Raw genomic sequence first — 6,000 nt, forward strand, 5'->3', positions numbered from 1 at the left:
AACTTAAATAAGCTATCAGGTTTCAGAATGGTAGCCGTGTTAGTCTGTATCAGCAAAAAGAACAAGGAGTACTTGTGGCACCTTAGAGACTCACTCTCACAGATCTTGGGAGACAGGCCAGTCCTTACTTACAGACAGCCCCCCAACCTGAAGCAAATACTCACCAGCAACCACACATCACACAACAAAAACACTAACCCAGGAACCTATCCTTGCAACAAAGCCTGTTGCCAACCCTGTCCACATATCTATTCAAAGGACACTATCATAGGACCTAATCACATCAGCCACACCATCAGAGGCTCACATCTATCAATGTGATATATGCCATCATGTGCCAGCAATGCCCCTCTGCCATGTACATTGGCCAAACTGGACAGTCTCTATGCAAAAAAATAAATGGACACAAATCAGATGTCAAGAATTATAACATTCAAAAACCAGGTGGAGAACACTTCAACCTCCCTGGTCACTCAATTACAGACCTAAAAGTCACAATTCTTCAACAAAAAAACTTCAAAAACAGATTCCAACGAGAAACTGCAGAACTGGAATTAATTTACAAACTGAACAACATTAAATTAGGCTTGAATAAAGACTGGGAGTGGATGGGTCATTACACAAAGTAAAAACTATTTCCCCAAGCTAATTTTTCCCCTACTATTACTCACACTTTCTTGTCAACTGTTTGAAATGGGCCATCCTGATTATCACTACAAAAGTTTTTTTTCTCCTGATAATAGCCCACTTTAATTGATTAGTCTAGTTAGAGCTGGTATGGCACCACCCATTTTTCATGTTCTCTGTGTGTATATCTATCTATCTATCTATCTATCTATCTATCTATCTATCTATCTATATATCTGCTTACTGTATTTTCCACTGCATGCATCTGATGAAGTGGGCTTTAGCCCACAAAAGCTTATGCCCAAACAAATTTGTTAGTCTCTAAGGTGCCACAAGTACTCCTGTTTTTTTTAAATAAGGTATGTTATACCCAATGCCACCTAGTGGCTGAACATTATAATAAAGTTTAGCATTCCATTACCTCTCCCCCTTTAAGTTCAATGTTCCTACCGTTTACAAAATTTACAATATCATGGTGTCTTTGAAGTATCAGTCTGTTAAGTGTGTCTGAATCATACTGGTTTTTTAATTACATGACCCAAAACTTGGTCATCTGGCTGTTAATTAATTGCAACAATTGGCTGTGGTTGGTTTGGAATTTTTGAGTCTTCTTGTTCTGCAGCTGCCATCTGTAGAATTTGCTCAGTTGACTGTTTTTTCTGAGGAACAAATCGTAAATGTCAACGGTTTCTGTTGAAGTCTCCATTGTCAGTCTCAATCACGTATGACCTGGGTGATGAATTCTTTGTCTTTATGACAGCTGAAGTTGTCCGTCCTTTTTCTCCATCTAGTTTTACATGAATACAGTCACCAGGTCATAGACCTGGCAGTTCTCTAATTGAGTCTCACCATTAGTAAACATGTCCATAAGCTTTTTTTGCCGTTTTATCTGATTTGGCTACTCTCTTCATGTCTGGCCACTTTAGAGAGAGATTCTTTCCCAAAGTTGGAATGGTAGTTCTGAGTTGTCTTCCCATCAGGAGTTGTGCTGGACTATATTCAGTAGCAGGTATCAGTGTTAATCTGTAGCTCAGAAGAGCAAGAAATGGATCTTCCTGCTGCAGGATTTTCTTGGCTATCTGAACAGCTGTCTCGGCCTGTCCATTTGCTTGTGGGTAATGTAAGCTGTTACAAAATCGTATTTCGTTCATAATGAATTAAATTCTGCTGCAGTGACTTGTGATCCATTGTCCATCACTTGTTGTTTTGGAATACCAAAGTAAGCAAAAGGTGTACTTCCGTTTCCCGAGAACACTGTGACATGTTACAATATGCAACAAGTATATTATTTCTATACATCTGGAAAAACAGTCCACTGTGACCAGGTAATGATATCCTTTATATTCATATAAATCTGCAGCTAGTCTCCTCCAAGGTCTGTTTGGTAGAGAGATATGTTATTCAAGGTTATTTGTATTGTGTTGCTCTACTAGTTCTACAATGTTCACATGCAAAAACTTTATGTCCTTGCTGATGCCTGACCATCAGACTGACCTGTTGACCCATTCACAACATTTAGTTAGTTTAGGATGTCTCCTCTTATTTTGTAAAAGCAGCAAAGAGTCCTGTGGCACCTTAAAGACTAACAGACGTATTGGAGCATGAGCTTTCGTGGGTGAATACCCACTTCGTTGGATGGATGCTCCAATATGTCAGTTAGTCTATAAGGTGCCAAAGGACTCTTTGCTGCTTTTATAGATCCAGGCTAACACGGCTACCCCTCTGATACTCTTCTTATTTTGTTTGGAATTACAATGCAATCACCTGTAATCATGAGTCCATTTGCCTCACTTAATTGTCCATGTAATGCAAAGTAGTTTCTTATCATTTTCCTATTATCCTTTAGATCTTGGAGCAGCCAACTCTAATGTAACTTAGAACTTCTTTAAGTTGTGTGTCAGTTAATATTGCTCTTTGTAACTGATGTTGTTTCTTTTCTGACATTGCTCTATATGCATCCACAGCATCCACGTATGCCTTTTGTATCAGCTTTGAACTCACGATAGTTGAGTGTGATGCTGGTCTCCATGACAGAGTGCCAACTACTAACCGATTTTTATCAGGAACCTATTTAGCATTTGGGTTAAACTGCATTAATCTTATCAAAAGATACTGGCATCTCAGTGGTGCTTGATCCAGATCTTTTTAGTTAATGAGGGTTAGAAGAAATGTATGGTCTGTTAGGTGTAAACTAATCCAATCCACACAGATCTCTGTAAAAGTTCTCACATGCCCATATGCTTGCCAGGCACTCCTTTTCAATGTGTGCATATCATTTTGCTGCCTCTGTGAGCGTGTGGGAGCAAAATGCAATTTGCTTCCACTCAAATCCATAAACAGCAACAATGAGTCCTGTGGCACCTTAAAGACTAACAGATGTATTGGAGCATAAGCTTTCGTGGGTGAATACCCAGATGCGTCTGACAAAGTAGGTATTCACCCACAAAAGCTTATGCTCCAATACATCTGTTAGTCTTTAAGGTGCCACAGGGCTCATTGTTGCTTTTTACAGATCCAGATGCATGGCAATCCCTCTGATACTTGACTCAAATCCATGTTGTTGCAACAATACATCACCTTAGCCATATCTGCTTCCATGCACACTGATCATTGTGGGTCTGTTCACATCCTAGTAGTTGAGAACTGGCGCTGTTGAGATAATTTCTGTTAGCTTTTTTAAGGCAGTTTCTTGATTTGGCCCCCATAACCAAGATGTGTTGGACTTTAATAGTTCATTCAGTGGTTTTGTCACAGAGGAAAGGTCTTGTAGGTCCCTTCTGAGATGACTGTGACATCAGCTCCCAAGTCAGTTTTAAAGTCAATCATCTTTCTATGAATATTCAGTTTCACTCTCCAGGCAGGTTCTGTGTCATCACATGTAATGTCACGTGATGTCATCACATAGATATCACAAATAATGTCTCTTGATTGTATTCATATTTAGCGCTCTCACTGCCTTAGTGAGGCAAACAGCTGCAAAATGTCCATATTTTGTGCATTTATTATGTATTGCACCTTTAGCTGGACACACATCTTGAGCTATAAAATTTTCCACATCCTGTACATTTATTCTGAAAGGCTTTGTAGTTCGCCTGAAATTTCCTCATAGCCTCAGGGCTTTTAAGATAAAGACTTTTAGCGTTCATATGTCTGTATATGGCTTAGGGTTAGTTTACCTGAAGCTAATCTAATTTTAGGTTTTTAAAGCTGCTTCTGCCTTTTGTTCTGCTCTTTGATTAGTTTAAACTGTTCTGCTAGTTGTATCGCTGTGTTTAGGATTAAGTCTGGTCTTAATTGTAGATGCTGTGAAAGATTTTTATCTGTTAACCCACCTCCCTCTGATATTGTCATGTTAACCAGCCTCTCTCTGATATTGTCATGTTTTGCAGCCCCAAAATCACAGTTTTCAGACAATGCATGCAGAGTTCTTATTTAACATTCAACATTTCTCTTGGTTCTTGAATTCACTGGTGAAAACATGCTCTGTCATAAATCACATTTCTCTGAGGTATAAAGTGTGCATCAAACATAGCCAAACTCCTTCAAAGGCATCATTGTGACTGTCTTCAGTAAGGTAAAAGATTTAAAGATATGCTCTGCTTGATTCCCAATAGCATAAATTAAAGAGGCTACCTGTATTCCTTATGAAGTTTTGTAGCAATATGAAATCTTGCAAAATACTGCTTCCAGTCTGTCCAGTGTGAGGGTTTGTCAAAGCTTTACATTCTCTGGGGCATTGAAGAGTGGCATCTTGATGAGATCCTGCAATCTTTGTTGCTTTATTCCTTCTGTTTGCAACCTGTGTTGTTCTTTTCCTTTTGTTTCTGTTCTCCTCTGGCACTGGTTTGTTCCTGACACCATGTCATGTCAGAAGTCACTGTAGGTTGCAGGGCTGTTACCAGCAGGTTAGGGTTCTGTAGCAGATAAGGACTGGCCACAGAGCTTCCTTCTCAGACAGATACATACCATATGTGTTCAGTATAAGATCCTTTAATGTACAGGTATGGCTGAGGTTAGCTTAAACAAAGTACAGTAACTCCTCTCTTAAAGTCGTCCCGCTTAATGTTGTTTCGTTGTTACATTGCTGATCAATTAGGGAACATACTCATTTAAAGTTGTGCAATGCTCCACTCTTACATTGTTTGGCTGCCTGCTTTCTCCACAGGGTTAACCCCTCTGCCCCCGGTGCTTGCAGAGTAGGGGAAGATACCCTGGACCCTAACCCCCCCTATTTACATTAATTCTTATGGGGAAATTGGATTCGCTTAACATCATTACATTTAAAGTTGCATTTTTCAGGAACAAAACTACAGCGTTAAGTGGAGGAGTTACTATATGTTACACACAGTACCACTAGTGGCTGAATAGTATAATACAGTTTAGCATCCATTACAGTTGTAATGTAAGCTCTAGTCACCAAACTAGGGTTTCAAAAATATATTATTAATTATTATTATTATTATTTATTTGTATTATAGTAATGCCTAGTCATGGACCAGGACCCCATTGTGCTAGGCGCTGTGCAAACACAGAACAAAAAAGATGGATTCTGCCCCAAAAGTTTTACAATTTATATATAAGACAAGCGACAAAAGATGGATACAGACAGATGGCGGAGTACAAGGTAACAATCAGACAGTATTGGTCAGCATGACAGGCTGTAGCCACAGCACACCAGCAGCCTAGTCCTTGTCATGTTTTTTGCATGCATCACAGCCAGCGAGAGTTTTAAGAAGGGATTTGAAGGCGAACAATGATGTGGCTTTACAGTTGTTTATGGGGAGCTCCTCTCAAGTGTGAGGGGCAACATGGGAGAAAGCACAAAGATGCTTGTTGTCATGGACCAATTGGAGATGTGAGTTGATATTTTGACAGTGCATGAGAGATGATAGGTAAGATGGGGACAGGTTGTGAAGGGTGTTGAAAGTGAAGACAAGTGGCTTATGTTTAATGCACCAGAGAAAGAGAAGCCAGTGGAGGGATGAAAGATAGGGTTAAAGCAATGGGCTAGGAAACATACAAACCCATACTGAATCAGACAATGGTCCATGTATCCTGTCTTCCAACAGTGGCTGGTGCCAGATGTTTCAGAGGGAATAAACAGAATGGGGCAATTGTCAAGTGATCCATCTCCTGTCGTCCAGTCCCAGCTTCTGGCAGTCAGAGGTTTAGAAACACCCAGAGCATGGCGTTGCATCCTTGACCAACTTGGATAATAGCCATTGATAGACCTATCCTCCATGAACTTATCTAATTCTTTTTTGAATCCAGTTATACTTTTGGCTTTCACAACATCCTATGGCAATATGTCCCGCAGGTTGGCTATGCATTGTGTGAATAAGTACTTCCTTAGAACTTCATGCAGTATTCCAG

This window comes from Mauremys mutica, chromosome 1 (assembly GCF_020497125.1).
Source record: "Mauremys mutica isolate MM-2020 ecotype Southern chromosome 1, ASM2049712v1, whole genome shotgun sequence".
Classification (NCBI taxonomy): Eukaryota; Metazoa; Chordata; order Testudines; family Geoemydidae; genus Mauremys; species Mauremys mutica.